This window comes from Balaenoptera physalus (assembly GCF_965194825.1).
Source record: "Balaenoptera physalus genome assembly, chromosome: 12".
In the NCBI taxonomy this organism is placed as follows: domain Eukaryota; kingdom Metazoa; phylum Chordata; class Mammalia; order Artiodactyla; family Balaenopteridae; genus Balaenoptera; species Balaenoptera physalus.
Genome location: NC_138897.1, coordinates 65,176,397 through 65,193,936, shown reverse-complemented (window position 1 = coordinate 65,193,936; position 17,540 = coordinate 65,176,397). Strand labels below are relative to the sequence as shown.

Below are 17,540 nucleotides of genomic sequence, written 5' to 3'. Positions count from 1 at the left end.
TACATACCTCTACAATACACCACTTCTCCCAGGCCCAAGGTTAAAACTGAATTTGATATATCACATCAGACCACTATGAAGAATAATCTACAAAAATTATGATGATGTCATCTGTAAATGCCCATTGGTATCAATAGCTTTAAATTATGAGTTGGCATTTTGGTTTATTAGGAAGCTCCTTCAGATGTATTAAAAATCTGTTTACTCTTAGTATTGATTTTTCTTGATAAATATATTATCCAGAGAGGTTATATGCAGTGATTTCCCTGGAAAAGCTGACATTTATTCAATGATATTTACTTTACTGAATTAAGTAGCAATATATGTTCATATATCTTTGCGGTATCTGGGAACTTATCTTCTCAGAGTTAAGGTAAGAGAATATCTGTTTTATAGAAATATTAGGGCATGGTTTAATAACATAGGGCTTAGGAAAGGCTCTAAGTGTGTAAAATCTATCAGTTATGGATTAATTCTTCACTGACTTTTATATCAAAACACTATAAATCTAAAGTTAATTCTCAAAACTTATTTTAGTCAATTAACTGGAATTTTTAAAGATGGCACTTCTTTAAAGAAAAAGAAAGCCAACATTATATTCAATTTCAAGTAATTTTCTCATATAATAATTTACCAGGAAGTACTCTATGACCTTTTCTTAAATGAAATCCTCTAAGGCCAAGTGTGGCAGGGGCTACAGGCTAGTCACTCAATGTTCTATTTTTCCTTCTGCAGGGGAATCTCACTAAACTGTACCCCCAGCTGCCGCTGCAGATTTCAGGGACCCCCCTGACTTTTTTCTCTCCCCTTCCAAGTCTGGTCCATAGAAACTTCCCACGTGGATCCTCCACGGACTTTCCCCTTTGCCGTCTAGATGTCCACTTGAGGGCAATCTTGGAGAACGCATGTTAAAGATGGCAGAGTCATTTTCCGGCTTCCCTGGTGGCACAGTGGTTAAGAATCCGCCTGCCAATGCAGGGGACATGGGTTTGAGCCCTGGTCTGGGAAGATCCCACATGCTGTGGAGAAACTAAGCCCGTGCGCCACAACTACTGAGCCTGCGCTCTAGAGCCCACGAGCCACAAGTACTGAACCCGTGCGCTTAGAGCCCGTGCTCCGCAACAAGAGAAGCCACTGCAGTGAGAAGCCTGCGCGCCGTAACGAAGAGTAGCCCCCACTCGCTGAAACTAGAGAAAGCCTGCACGCAGCAACGAAGACCCAACACAGCCAAAAATAAATAAATAAATAAATTACTTAAATAAAATAAAGATGGCAGAGTCCTTTTCAATCTGGATGCTTGTCTGGAATGGGGTTCCCAACCCCAAAGCCTCCAAACTGGAACCACTCTAGACTATTATATACATGGAAAATAAACATCTCCAGTGTTAAGGCACTAGGATTTTGAGATTTATTTGTCATGGTATCTACTACATCTTTGTACTCTATAAATTCTTGGCAAAAAACAAAGAGCTTCATTTTCTTTAGAAAGCTCTTTAATTTGAAAATAAGGAACTAGATTAGATCACAGGATCTATTGAGTTTGGATGAGTCCTATTCTCAGAACTCATTCAGTAAGTCAATAGACATTTGTGGCATCATCACTGCACTTGCTTCACAAAGACAAAGTAAGGGAAAATGCCTCCCATGAATGTAATTAATGATTTGACTTGGAAAACAACCTATTTGTAAACTGTGTCTTCAAATTATAGAGAAAGTCTAATACTACAAAAATATGATAAACTACTAGCTCCTTAAAGAACAATGCTTTTGGTCACAATTGGGGTTTTTATTTACTTGTTTGGTAGTCGAGTTGTTTTCCATTTTTTGTTAACCAATTCTCACTTGCAATTCTCAAGTGTTAGCAGCTGCTCCCATGAATGACCCCAGGATGTTACCTTTCTTTCCCTTTTAATGCACTGGAGGAAAATTCATCAGCTCAGAAAGCACTGGACTTAAGAATGTGAAAACCAATCATGTTCCCCCATTGATTAGTAGAAATAGCAAGAAATGCAACAAATATCATGATGTTAAAGGGCTTCACAACAATTAATATTTTTGGAAGGTTTTGTTGAGTTTGTCAAAGATGGGGTCTTAGATGAGCAAGCTCTTCTTTAACTCACCGGAACTGAATGGTATCAGTTAATCAAGAAGGAAAGAAAAGAAAAAACTCACTTGAATCAAAAGACTCCTTGGAACCAAGACTGTTTACAATTTCTCTTTGTGTGAGTTTTATGGAAAGGGGCAAATGAGGATAGCCTCTCTCTACTCCCCATGCTGACCTCAGAAAAAATCTGTGACCAAAGTTTACCCTGCCGGCTGCAAAAATATCTGACCTCTGGGATTTACTCTGAATCACAGAAGGCTGTGGCCTGCAGAGGGATCACAGAGGGTTTAAACCTGCTCCCCGGGGGTGCAGGGGGTTCTCTGCTCTTTGCTTTGCTGTGCATATATCATCAAAGAAAATATCGTTCTTATGTGCTGGGGAAGGTCGCTAATGATGAAAACCTTATGAAATGCAGGAATAAATACCAGCTCTTAAGCGGGCCGAAGGAGAGAAAGGGCAGGGGAGCAGAGGGCATGGCTGATAGCTCATTTGCAGAACTTGACACTGCATTTTATAAGTGCAGCAATGTCACAGGGGTAAGAAGCAGTCCATCCAATGAAAGAGCAAAGAATTGCACGTCTCCATCTGCTGGGGGACTTGAGGAACTGTCCAAATTAGAAAGTGACTTGGCTTTATGATGATTAAAATTCTTATTAAAGACACACTGAATCACTTTGCTGTACACCTGAAACTGACACAACATTGTAAATCAACTATACTCCAATATAAAATAAAAATTAAATTAAAAGTTTTTTTAAAAGATACATTAAATGAGAAAAGAAACTACCACCTCATTTCAGGGGTAAGAAAGTGTGACTGGCCATACCAGTCACAACTATATATTTTTGTCACTTAAAGGTTGCAGTGAAACAAATAACACTCCATTTCTTTGATCAGTGTCAGGGCAAACAATGTATGAACGAAGTACAGGCATTTTATAGAGACGTACTCTCCATTAGTGGAGGCTGCCCTTCCCTCCACGCAACTGTACTTGAGAAAGGAGAAGGGTGTATCTCGGCATCCTGGGGCAGCTGTGGAGGCCAGCCACAGCCAATGGGCAGATGGCCACTTCTGGCTCTACAACACATCCATCAATTCTTAGGAAGCCTCGTTAAAGTGTTCTCAGCCTGCAGGGGACTCCAAATAACAAGGACTTTCTAAAGTGAGTCCCAGGCTTCAAAAGCCACCATAATGGGTAGGCAATTAGCAGATTAAATTAATCCTTAGTAAGTCTCTGCCACTTCATGAATTTAATTTTCTTTTCTTCCGTTCAGCACATTATTCTATTTTAATACTTGGTCTTTCTGAAAGGCAAAGCATCGCCTCCTTGTGTTGATACTTTAGGTTGCCCACGACGTTCTTTACCTCTTAGGATACAAAAACAGTGCCTGCCCACAGCAGGCGCTTCCTAAGGATTTACTGAAAAAGGAGAAAAGTTTCTAGCACTAGAAAGAGCTAGAAAGGTCATCCACGTCTGTCTTCTTCCTCAAGATTAAGTATTAACTACCTCTCATAGCTGTAAAAATCTATAAAGATTACCAGATTCCCCCGTTAACTCTTTCCATGGCTGTATTAACATTAAGTTCAAAAAATGTTTCTCCATCATGCCTTTTAAATATTAGCAAATTCTGTTAGAACTCATGTCTTTGGAAATAAATGTGTTATCTTACATAACGGGGCTATTGATAGGAGATGTGTGACTGGTAAGTTCCCCTAAGAATTTGTTATCAATTCATATGCAATTTCTATCAAGCACAATTTCTAAGTCTCCATGAATAATGCTCAGCCACCTTTATAACCCTGTGTCACTATGCACTTCATAATAAAGGGGTTGAAATTATTTTATCACGACAATATATACGACAGTTCCACAGTTAAAAATCTCAGAAACAGCACTACTGAAAGACTTTATACAGGCTTATTCATAAGGAATAAGTTTAAATAATTCACTTTATCCAACCCACAGCTGTCCAGAAAGCCTACAAACAATTTCAAATATATGACTATTAATCCTACTCTCAAATTTTTCTAGAGCATGAGATTTCATAAACTCAACTTCATAGAATTTGTAATATTCACAGTTGTGTGGCTTTATACAGTGTAACTTTGTGTATTATTTCATTTAGAATGAGTATTAGTGAAAAGAAAATACTTTTTCAATAATAGGAACAAACTATTTATATTGTCTTTATTCAGAAAGAAAATGTGAATTGTAACACTCAAGGATATCCTTTTTTGCAATAGTTGACCGTCGAACAATGCAGGGGTTAGGGGCACCAACCCTCCGCTCAGACAAAAATTCTGGGTATAACTTAGAGGTGGTCCTTCTGTATACACGATTCAGTTGGGCACCCGCGATTCAAGCAACCATGGGTCATGTGGTACTGTAGTGCTTACTATTGAAGACAATCTGCATATAAGTGGAACCACGCAGTTCAAACTCACGTTGTCAAGGACCACCTGTATTTACAAAACCCTTTCCCCTTCTTTCTTTTCCTTCCAGACTCCTCCAAGCCTTTAACTGTCAATCATCAAGGGAGGCATATCTCTTAAGATGATCTACTTCAGCGGTTCTCAAAGTATCTTCTAAGGACCTCTGAAATCCCCAAGTTACTTACAGGGAGTCCACAAGGTCAAAACTGTTTTCCTGATAGTAATAGGACATTATTTGATTTTATTATTCCCATTTTGCTCTCAGTTACTAACAGGTGTACATCATTGCTCTGATGGCTAATGGAGTGCGTGTACTCTGATGTACTCTGTTTTCAAAATTATTCAGTTTTCATTCAACCCAGAAAATATAAATAGAAATTGCCCACGTGATCAAAAGTTCTTTGGATATTTCAAAAACAATTTTAAGGGTGTAAAGGGGTCCTAAGACCAAAGAGTTTGAGAACCATTCAACAAACAACCCCAAAATCTCAGTGGCTTCACACAGGAAGTTTTCCTCTCACTCAGGCACATGACCCCGGCACTACCCAGCTGTGTGTGTGTGTGTGTGTGTGTGTGTGTGTGTGTGTGTGTGTGTGTGTGTGTGTGTGTGTGTGTTGGGAGCAGGATTGGGTTTCAGGAGGAGTCGTTTCTACATTTTGTCACTCAGGCACCCAGGCTAAAAGCATCGCAATCACCAAGGCAGGAAAAAGGGAAGAGAACACAGGGAATCTGGCTCTAAAGGCTTCTGCCTGAAAGCGACACGTGTCACTTGAACGCACATTCACCAGCCACAGCAGGTGTGGCCACATCCACATCAGAGGGCACAGAGGTGCACATGCTCCCCTGTTTCTAGAACATGGGAGCTGGAAGCAGTGACTCAACACCCCCCCCAATACCACAGGGTTCTCCCTTCAGGCGGCTCTTCTCTTCCCATCATCTTGTCCCAAAGTTATTCACCCTCGTGACCATGTATTAATGGGGCCTCACAAACCATTTCAGGAAACATGTGGAGAAACGCTACTGAAATATGACATACACAGATTCACATATTTCAATTGTTTTTTATTTCAAAACAATTGCAAAACATCAAATCTAAACAAAATATGGATGGTAAATGCTTGCCAAAGCTAGTATACAGCGCTATTGTGTAAAACAGGTATTCTAAATGCCTCTGTTTGACCGACATGTAAAACCAATTATTTATAATAATTTGTACCATTAACAAATGTCCAACACCTTTTTATAAGAGCAAGACCCAGATCAATTCAAATAAATTAACATTCCTCTCTGAACTGACTCATCCAGCCCAAGTAACAGATTCACATGTCAGTGGTGGGCTGCCCCAATGACCCACCCGCTGAAAAATACAAACTATCATTTTGTTTTCCAAATAACAAGCATTGATTGCAGTGTCAGAAAGGTCGCTCGTCATCAGCTCAGTCACTGACATGCTGGCAAATTGCAGCCTGTCACTCCGCAGTGAGCCAGGACCATCGGGGGAACTCAGGCACGTTGTGTTTATACAGTACAATTGGGGAGGTGGCACCATTTCCACAAGGTGTGTGTTTAACAGGACAGGTGTCACGGTCAACAGAGATGGGAAGAGGAAGCAGCATGAAAGGAATGACTATAAGAGAGGTCTCATCATTTCCCAAGATGACCCCCAGAAACCTATTGATTCCTATTTGCCTTAAAATTGCCTGCATCAAACCCAGTCTATGCCTCCAAGTCTTGTGCCAAGGATTTCAATATTTTGTACATTTTCTCTGGGTCACAGAAGAAAAGATGTTCCCTAGAAGGAGCCAGGAAAAAGAAAATTAAGAAGCACCTCTGTATTAGGAAACCTGAAGCATTCAAATAAGAACAGGGCATTGGAAAAAAACAACTTTCCGTGGTGTCCTCTCGGAGAGCACTGCTGTATTCACGTGCTACCCCGCACATATGGGGTAGGGTCAGTTGCATAATAGGTTGTCTGGATGTGTTGTCCACCACAGAAAGGAGTTAGGATGTCCAGCCGACAATTAATTAAATAGCCATATTTATTTCCCTTTCAACCACTTAAGCTTTTAAATGTAACTTTAAGATATACTTTATCACAATCTCCTAGGATAAAATATCAGTCAACTATGAATTAAAGTCCACTTATTTAATGATCTGCTCAATCATTTCATGAAGCTTGCCAAGAAATTCTTTATGAACTTTTCTGTGTTCAGCCCCACATTATGGATGAGATACAAATGAATTCAAGCATGTACCCAAAAATAAAATGTAATAATTCCTTATGCATCTTCTTACAAAGTTCCAGTTAGCCACCAAAATATCTACCAATAGGATAACGATCTTTATACTTGATTCACCCACCAAGGCATAAGACCGCAGCGTGAAGCATCTGTCCTATTTTGGAAAGTCCTAAAATTATATCCCTGAAGTGTGTCACTGTACATGGGCCCATCAGCTCCACTAAACTTCTCAAGTGAAGACCAAGGAATCAACCCGAGATGCTCAGAAGGGAAGATGGGGGTCAACCTAGGCTTCTTAAATACAAATATTTTCAATGCGATTGGACAGGATAGCTTTCTGCCTAAAAGGCATCTGTGGATAAGAATCTCATTGGCACTAAGTCAGTGAAGCTCCATGTGTCTTTTGTTTCCCACGTTTATAGTACAAATTTTGCTTAGTTTTAAAACTACAGAAAAGTTGAAAAAGTAGTATGATAAATGTTTATACATACTTCACCCAAGCTTAACAACTGTTAACATCTCACCACATTGGCACACATACCCTGTCACACACACACACACACATACACTTTTTAACATGAATCTCCTAAGAACAAGGGAATTCTCCTACATATTACTATGCTTTGTGATATGATACTTATTTACTAACCAAACTTCCTTCTTTTTTTTTTTTAACATCTTTATTGGAGTATAATTGCTTTACAATGGTGTGTTGGTTTCTGCTGTATAAAGTGAATCAGCTATACATATACATATATCCCCATATCTCAAACTTCCTTCTTACATCTTTCCCTGATCCCTCATATGAGCAGTTCTTTCTTTTCCTCTCTGCAAACAGAGTCAATTTCTTTCTTGTTCCCTTTGTCAGAAATCGAGTCAAATGGCCTCCCTGCTGTGCGTTCTTCACCAGCTCAGGATGGCCTTTGGGAGCCTTTCCTGCAGCCTCGCCCCTCTCCTCCCCGTCCACAATGCCTGTAGTCCCGACACTGTCCGCTCCTGGGCAGCCCTGGGCAAGCCTGTGCCCCCCACTGTCCAGCACTGCCACGGGACAGGGCGATCCTCCTGCCCGGCAGGCCCGCCTGCTCCGGTCCCACGCCCCACGCTCGCCTGGCCCCTCTCGGGTGCCACCTCCTCCCTTCAGGCCTCCTCCTTGCCCTCACCCCTGCCCTCTGTCTGGGCAGCAGCCTGGCCCCCACCGGAGCACTGGGCCCACCACTTCTGTTCTGGAAGACTGGCTCTGGGTCATCGCTACATCCCAGTGCCCGGAGCACACACAGGGCCTCACACAGTTGGAGGCCCAAAGAAGGAAGGGCCTTCCATCTCCTCCTGGTCTATGGCAAAAAGAACAATCCAGGCTTAACTGGTTCTTCTTTAAATGTATTCATCTCTTCCATTTCTTAGACCATGGGAGGCCCTGAAGGGGCTGAAAGGGGACCTTGCCCCTGTGATGGTCTGGTCTGTGGCAGGCTGGAGACAGGGGTGACCGGACCCCGGCACCACACAGAATGGCTCAGGCCTTCCCCATGCTGGTGTCTGTGTGCGGACAGCTTCATGCCACCATCAACCTGCCAGCTAGCACATCAGCGGCCCACCCAAAACTCCTCTGACCCAAAGATCCTGTCTTCCATTAAGAGAGGCTGCCACTCCCTGGACCCGACTGGTAAGTCTTCCCCAGGCCTAGGGCTCTCTGGTCTTCAGTCCATCCCCACTCGCCGCCCCTCTGTAGTCCAAGGTATCCCAAAGATGGTTAAGACTGTCCCCAAGTGACCCATCAAAACCTGCTGTCCCTTCTCCCCACCCTCCTCCCTTCCAACAACGCGGCCAGGCCCAGCTCCAGGGCGCCTGCACACAGAACACAGGGTACGTGGGCACCAGCCAGCGCCTGGGTGTGAACTTCTCAGCCTGGCATCACAACTGCCCGGTGGACCCATCGCCCTGGACCCCGCCCTGGACCCTCAGCCCCTCCTCAACTCAGCCTCAGAGAGATTTACAGCGTCTGTCACGAATGGCCTGCGTGTTTATTCCATTACTTAGTTTCACATAACTTATGATGTCATCTCGTACAATTTTACGGGAAATTAAGCAAGAAATAAACCTATTTTAAAAACACATATTGGGACTTCCCTGGTGGCGCAGTGGTTAAGAATCCGCCTGACAATGCAGGGGACATGGGTTCGATCCCTGGTCTGGGAAGATCCCACATGCCGCGGAGTAACTAAGCCCGTGCGCCACAACTACTGAGCCCGCACACCTAGAGCCCATGCTCCGAAACAAGAGAAGCCACCACAATCTCACCGCAACTAGAGAAAGCCTGTGCGCAGCAACGAAGACCCAATGCAGCCTTAAATTAATCAATTAATTTAAAAAAACACAAACAAACATATTTATATGTACAGGTTCACTTGTATACTTTTTAGCAAATATTTAAAAAATAGTCAGCCACTGTTCTTCCTTTTTGTAACAGTTTCCCAATCAGCCAAGACAGGAATTTAGAACAAATCTAAAGGAGAACATTTGTGGAACACTGAATATAAACTATTGAAATAAATGGTCATACAGAATACGCTGGCCCCCTTGAAACACTTAACTATAAAAAATCAAGACACTTTTCAAAAAAAGAATGACTGCCCTGATCTTGAATAAAAACTGAATCATGGGAAACATTATGCCGAATGAAGTAAGCCAGACACAAAAGAACCACTATTGCATGATGCCCCTTACATGGGGTACCCAGGGTGGACCAATTCACAGAGACGGGAAGGAGGATGGTGGCGGCCAGGGGCTGCGGGGAGGGGGGACGGGGAGTTAGTGTTTAATGGGTGCAAAGTTTCAGTTTGGGAAGATGAAGAAGTTTCTGGAGATGGACGGTGGTGATGGTTGCACGACAGTGTGAATGTACGTAATGCCACAGAACTGTACTCTTAAAAACGGTAAATTGGGGACTTCCCTGGTGGTCCAGTGGTTAAGACTTTGCCTTCCAATGCAGTGGGTGCTGGTTCGATCCCTGGTCAGGGAGGTAAGATCCCACATGCCTCGAGGCCAAAAAAACCAAAACATAAAACAGAAGCAATATTGTAACAAATTCAGTAAAGACTTAAAAGAAAAATGGTCCACACCAAACAAATCTTTAAAAAAAATGGTAAATTGTATGTTACGTGTTTTTGCCTCTGAATGGAGCACACTGTCTACACTCATGTTAAAATGAGTCCGCCCAGAGCCCTCTGCTGTTTAACTAAGAACTCCCCAAAGATCACTGATCTGAAATGGGGTTCTTTTGTTATCATCTCAAGTTATTTTTCTAAATTTTGTAACTTAGAAACTGCCGGCAGGATGCAATTCCAGTCCAGTTCCTCTCACCGTGTCTCATCATTCACTGTTTCCAAGCTACTGGAAACCCATTTGGAGCATCACCAGGGTGATACGAGTGAGATGCAGAGAGGATGCTCATCAAGGACCATCCTACACCTTGGATGTCAGGCAGGGACCTCACTATGGGACACCTGAATAAGATGTTCAAAGACAATAAAACATGTCATTTCCTGAGTTCTGGAGCAGAAATATTCAGAATCAACTAAAATAACACCAAATTCAATGACCACCCCCCCACACATTTTTAAAGTATTTTATAATACTTTTCATTACAAAGTTACACTTAATCATAAAGAAAATGTGTAATGTAGAAGTGACAGGACAATTACCCCAAATCCTACCATCCTGGCAAAAAAAGTTCATATTTTAATGGACTTCTTTCAACTTGCTTTTCGATCCATTCAAAAATTATATGAAGATCTATACCTTTTGTTTCTTATTTGGTATCACTTAGAAGGGAAAACAGGAAATCCGCACGAACTGCCCACTTCACAGACAGTCCAAATTAAACTAAAAGATGAATTCATACCAACTGCTCCTGGAAAGTTACTTAGTAATAAAAGGAGGACGTTTCTTGAATTCTGTGCCGGGCCAGGTAGGAGGCTAAGTCTCTGAAGTGGATAATTTTGTCTCCCTTGGCCAATAACCCCATGAGGCAGGTTCTAAACGCCTTTCCAACGCCTTCGGGATCCTGTAGGGCTGACGACCCCCTCCCCCCACAGAGGTCCCCCTGCCTCAGCCTCTGTCCCTGATCTTCCCTCTGGGAGGACCACTCAGCCTCCAGGCCTCCTTGTCCCTGATGGGACCCCATCTCTGCTCACACAGCGGCTGCTCCTGTCTGCCGCTCCCATCCCTTACTAAGCCCTTGTCCTGATTTAGTTTTTCTTCCCAGCCCTAGAACGTCTCCCCATCACAGCGTAAGTCTGTCTGCTTATCACAGCCTGCGTGCCTCACAGTCAGCAAGAGGACAGACGCCATTATTGTCGCTCCAGCTCCTAGAGCCAGGCCCCCGGCCATCACTCCACGAACATGTATCACGGACTAATCCTACACCCATGAGGACCTGAGAGCTGAAGAGTCGGCCAAGGTCCACAGCTGTGAAGCCACAGAGCCAGAATCTGACCCGGGAGTGGGCAGCAACCCCACGGGGAGAGCCTTCGAGTTCATTTCCAGAAGATCCAAATAGTTGCCACCTGGGATGAAGGCTGCCCGTGCCCCCCTCACTACATGCAAGTGCTCGGGTGGGAAGTTCCCTCCCTGGCACTCAGAAGAGCAAAAACGGGGGCTTTTCTCTCCTATAAGCCTGGGGGAGGTGTATCTTCTCTGATCTTCAGTCCTCTTGGGTGTCAGACAGATATAACGCCGTCTGCTCTCCCAGGGTCGTCATGAGGATCAGAGCATACACAGCAAAGAAGCAACTTCTGTCAACTGCTAGGAGTCATGTACGTGTACAAGATTACTTTGGTTTACGAGGGAGAATTATCGGAAGGTACGGCACTGCCACTTGCCTGGGATTTCAATTTTTTTGCTCTTGTTTTTTGCTCTTTGTGTTTTTAAGAGACAGCACAGCCAAGAAAGCTAAATTTGATGCTATGGTGTGCTGAGTCTGATGAACTGAATTTCGTATTACCTTTTACATTTTTACATCCAGAAAGTCATTAATTAATGAAGGGAAACATGGTCTCACAGGATCTGATCTTTTGGCAATCCAAGAATGACCTCACTAGACTGAGAATGTAGGTGCATCGCCGGGGAGGGGATCCTTACTTGGTCCATTCAGCGATGAAGCCCAAGCATCTTGAACGATGCCTCGCACATAGCAGGTGTTCAATAAATATTTGTTGAATGTTGACAGATTCAAAGAATGAAAGAAATAATTAAACAACTGTGTGAATGTTCTTTGCCAAAAATATTACTCACTAGATACACACTGAAATTTAAGGAGGAAAAATGTCTTTTCAAGCCCAAAGTCTTCTGCTCTTTGTCACTCAAAGAGCAGAAAACTTTGTATAAGCCCTGAAGTGTGACTACATAGGGCGTCTTCCCCAGTAGGAGGAAAACATGCCTGGTGAACGCACCCCAAGAGGAAACTGCAATTCCTTTGTCTGTCAATCCATCATCTTTCCCAAAACAAATACATGCAGTCACTTTTTTTCTATTTACTGGGGCATGACACTAAGAGTCCACATTGCTCCCTCATCCTGCATGGTCCTCTCTCTGCCTTTCACACGGATACCCTCGGAAATGACTCAATCCTCAGTCACAACATCTCCACAAAGATTGGCAAGCCAAAGATCAGCCACCATTCCCAATCTGCATTACATAAAACCAAGATGTGGAGGCCAAGTGAGGTTGCCCAGGATGCACACTATACAACCTGTACAGGAGCACTATACAACCTGGAAGAGTATTACATTCTCCCAGCACTAGGGCCCAATTTACTTCATTACAGCCTTTTTAGAGGTATGATGTCTTATGGGGACCACAGGGGTTATAAATAAATGTGAATTTTATAAGTATCAAATGGCTATGGTTGTAAGCTACCTTTACATTTTTAATATTATGGATGAATTTATTGCTAATTTTTTAAATTAAACAGGATCACATTTTCTAATACATAAGATATGGAATATGTTAAATATCCATTTCATAAAACTGGAGCACTAGGGTCCAAACATGAATACTTTAACAACATATAAACACATCAACTATTCTCAAACTGTGCAGATGTTTTTGCATCATGAAACACTCCTAATCAAATACTTCTTAGTCTATAGGGATAATCATACAAGGCACCACACTATATAAAGTGATAGAAGCAATGGTGCTATCAAAATGCACCAGGTTATTATTTGGTTACTTAATCAAGGGTTCCTGTGCTCAGAGTATAATCCTTATGGTAAAGTTTAAGAGAGTTGCCCATTGCTAATGGAGCTCAATGAATATGAAATGAACCACGTGCTTTCCAGTAAAAGAGAAATCACATGTAGCACGCTTTCACCATCAGGAAAACTGTGTGGTTCAGAGCTAGCTGCAAAAGTATCATCTACTATCACATAAATGTTGGCTTGAAATACAAAAAAATTAAATGGCATTTGGTATTTATTTTCCCTAACTATGTATTTCCATAGCTAACATCACAGTATCAGAATAGTTATCAACCAGCTTGTATAAAGCTCCAGACTGTATTTAAATAGTTTAAATGTGGTTAAAAAATAACCTCACGTGTGAAGATACAGAGGAACAAGCCCTGCACACTGAAGCATCATTTTCCAAAAAGACACAGAAAAAGTAAACTTTAATTACAGTAAATTTAAAAATCAGAGTAAAAATTTTAGTCTATCTCACCATCGTAATTGTTAAATTCATCTTGGTGGATTATTTGCTTATTAGAATCACAGGAGTTCCACAAGGATGTTGGTACTAAACAATAAAGAACGTCACGGTGTTTTCCAATAGATAGCAAATTTATGGGAAAGAGAGAGAAAATCCCTGATCATCACATTTTTTTTCTTACTGATTTTAATAGCTCAATGTTTGGAAAAGAAGTCATCTGAAAGTGAAAGAAAATGTGAAAAAATGTTTATATGTTAATAGTTATAATATGAATACAGAAAATCATTACAATATAAGCCAGGAGTCCAAAACAACAATTAAAGCTGATGCCAAAATGGTCTAAGACAGAAGTTAGCATAATTGTTGTGGAAAGGTCCAGAAACGAGAAATCTAGGCTTTGTGAACCCTACAGCCTCTGTTCCAACTACTCAGACTACTCAGCTCTGTCACTGCGGCCCAAAAGCAGGCACAGACAATATTTAACAAATGGGCATGCCCGTGTGCCAATAAAACTTGTTTATGGACACTGAAATTGGAATTTCATGTGTCACAAAACAGTATTATTATTATTTTGATTTTAAAAAACAATTTAGGACTTCCCTGGTGGCACAGTGGTTAAGAATCCGCCTGCCAATGCAGGGGACATAAGTTTGATCCCTGGTCCTGGGAGATCCCACATGCTGCGGAGCAACTAAGCCCGTGTGCCACAGCTACTAAGTCTGTGCTCTAGAGCCCGCGTGCCACAACTACTGAGCCGGCGTGCCTAGAGCCCGTGCTCCACAACAAGAGAAGCCACCGCAATGAGAAGCCTGCGCACGACAATGAAGAGTAGCCCCTGCTCGCTGCAACTAGAGAAAGCCTGCGTGCAGCAACGAAGACCCAACACAGCCAAAAATAATAAATAAAAAAATTAATAATAAATAAAACCATTTAAAAATGTAAAAACGGGGACTTCCCTGGTGGCGTAGTGGTTGGGTGTCCACCTGCCAATGCAGGGGACACGGGTTTGAGCCCTGGTCCGGGAACATCCCACATGCCGCAGAGTGGCTGAGCCCATGTGCCACGGCTGCTGAGCCTGCGCTCTAGAGCCCGCGACCCACAACTACTGAGCCCACGAGCCACAACTACTGAGCCCGCGTGCCACAACTACTGAAGCCCAGGCGCCTGGAGCTCGTGCTCCACAACGGGAGAGGCCGCCGCAGTGAGAGGCCCGCGCACCTAGGTGAGGAGTAGCCCCCGCTCGCCGCACATAGAGGGGGCCTGCACACAGCAACGAGGCCCCAGTGCAGCCATAAGTAAGTAAGTAAATAAATAAATAAAGTTTTAAAAAAATAATAAAAAATAAAAATGTAAAAACCATTCCTAGCTTGCAAGCCACACCAAAAAAACAGCAGCTAACTGGCTGTGGCTGGCAGGATATAGTTTGCCAACCCTGGGTCTAAGGCATCACAGAACCAGCCTGCACATGCAAGGCCAAATACAAATACACATGTGAGAACAAATCCAACAATATTTTAAATAAAGGTTTTTAAAAATTAACCCTTATAAAGTTATGGTTGTATCTGATCTTACCACCCATTTATCCTGAGAAATTCATAAAACTAGTTTCTGTTTTAGTGTAAGAAGGCCAGCCTTAGAATTTGGTTTTGAAAGGAATAAATTTTATACCTATTAATGAAAAAGGAGGAGGAGGAAGAGGAAAAATCCTGAAATTGAAGAGTATTTAAAACTCATGGCTATATATACATATTGGAAACTCAGTTTTCACATCCATACCTCAGGATAGTATATGCACGTTTACGAGACGGTAACTTCTAACAGTGACATTTCATTGAGAACTTAACTTCTCACTTTTGGTGGGTAGGTCAGCTGGGCCCAAGTCCACGTCCTCCAAAAACACTGGGCTTACAGTAAGAAAACTGCTCTTAGAATACTTCTAGTCTATACCACACTTAATTCTATGCACTTTTAGATTGCCCGCTAGTTGTATTTTTGTAACCCTCTTTCCCAAGTAGGTAAGTTCCCAGAAACAATCATCTCATAATCCTTCATCTCCCTCAGTAATCATGATTAGTATACACTAGGGCTCAAAGAAGTTTTTTTTAATAACTAAAGTTTGTTTAAAAAATAGTAGGAAAAAATACAAGTATCTGCAGTTTTATATTATTGTAAACATTTTAATGTGGTGGAAGAACTATCCATTTTCAGGAGCCTTATCTGGACCCATGTCCACAGGCAGAGTCAGAGGAGAGACGACCCACTGCTAGTCTTTCCCCAACTCTCTCCAGACCTGCTGACACCCAAACCACCCACATGTCCTAACCCTAACCCAAAACTTGCACCCTGTTCGGGGGTAGGTGTTGAGGATACATCTTATGTAACCATCAGAAACTAGATGGAATTGACAAAAGTGTTAGAAAATATAACATTCAGAGATCTTAAGTTACAAAGTCCTAATATTAATCACCAAGTATTCTATTAGTCAACAGAAGAAAAATAAATTCAAGCAGCATGTTTAATGCCCCCACTTCATTCTTCCAAAGGCAGAAGGGCCTTCCAAGGCCAAATACTTGCAAGGTCACTCTCCCTGTGTTGCTTCAATTACCCAACTGACTATTCCAGGGCACAACTGGTCTTTGATATGTGTAACCATTTTTGTAATGGCCTCTGCTAGAAACCCATCCTTTCTATATTTAAAGCTTGGACATCTTGGTCTGAGATGGTATTATGGGACATCAGAAAGAAGAAAAGGACAAGATGGTAACAAGAAGCTATACCTTCCCCTCCTTCATGGAGGGAGATGGGTCATCCTATATCAAAAATAGAACCAGTGGAGGTTGACAAACATCCTGCCTTATTGGGGGCTCCTTTGTAAAAGTCGATTTTTCCTAATCAGGCTTCAGTCTAAAGGACCACAAAAATGAAATCAATTCCCTACTGTGGAAAACTACAAAATGTTCACCAAATTAGAAGATAATAAACAAAGAAAACCTGAGTGCACTCTTGTGGAGAAAACTCCCAGAACTAAACCTGAGTGCCCTCCCCAGCCTCTCTGGACACAGGCTCCAGAGAGAGAGCAGGTGAGGACAGAGGCCTTCAGGGTGAGAAGGCTGCTTGGGAAAGGACAGCTCTGCCTGAGGGGGGCTGCTAGCCCCTGCTCTACCCCTTCTCCCATCACTGACAAGAATGGAGCCAGACTGGAATTTGGAAAAACAACTAAAGTACCACTGACTCAAACACAAGTAATATTCAAAAGTACATACCTATGAGAGAAAAAGAGACAGAACAGGAGGCTGGCAGCTGTGGGGAAATCACCAAGAACTAGGAAGGATTTGGAGTCCAGTAAAGCCACAGTGCTAAGGAGCTCAATTTCCTTTCTCTGAAGTTATAAGGAGTTAAACATGGGAAGGAAACGGAAAGAACATGGCGGGCATCATAACTGTTACAGCTTAACTGAGAACAACATTAAACCCTACTTCATGTTTAAAAGCTACCTCTCCAAGATTACTTACTAAATGTATTCATAAATACTGCTATTGGGACACAGTTAGATGAAGACCTTAAGAGCCATTAAAAAAGTATAAAAATCGTGTTTTACCTGAAATCCAAATCAGAATAACATATCTTCCAGTTTGAATCCTGAATGGGACACAGTCATCACCCCATCTGTCAAGTGAATCTGCAAATCTAAAATTTTAAATGGATATGCAACACCACAGCCTAAAAATGGTGTCTATCAAGATGAACAAGCGCCAATCTGATTAGAGTCCGTGAGTCACCACCTTCCTGATCTTCCAACTAAAGAAGTAGAACTCTTGCTGGTGTTCGGTGGATCAAATGTTTCTCACTCATCAGAAAATTTACTAAGTGCTTCTACAGTGGAAAAAGGATCCACGTGCATGCAAAACCATTTTATCAGAATGCTTTGAAGATCACTAGCAACCTCCAGATCCCCCAGGTGCCAAATGAGTCACCTCCCAAGGTCTACTTGTGATGGAAACTTTGTTATTTGTATTCCCCAGCTAGAGTTCCAATCACCAAACTCATCTGCCAGAAGA

The 17,540-nt window shown here is 42.3% G+C and overlaps 1 protein-coding gene across 6 annotated transcripts in view; it reads right to left on the bottom strand.

Annotated features, from left to right (window-relative positions):
• PTPRM (protein tyrosine phosphatase receptor type M) overlaps positions 1–17,540 on the bottom strand; it is a 745,633-nt gene that overhangs the window by 546,044 nt on the left and 182,049 nt on the right. The window lies entirely within an intron of this gene.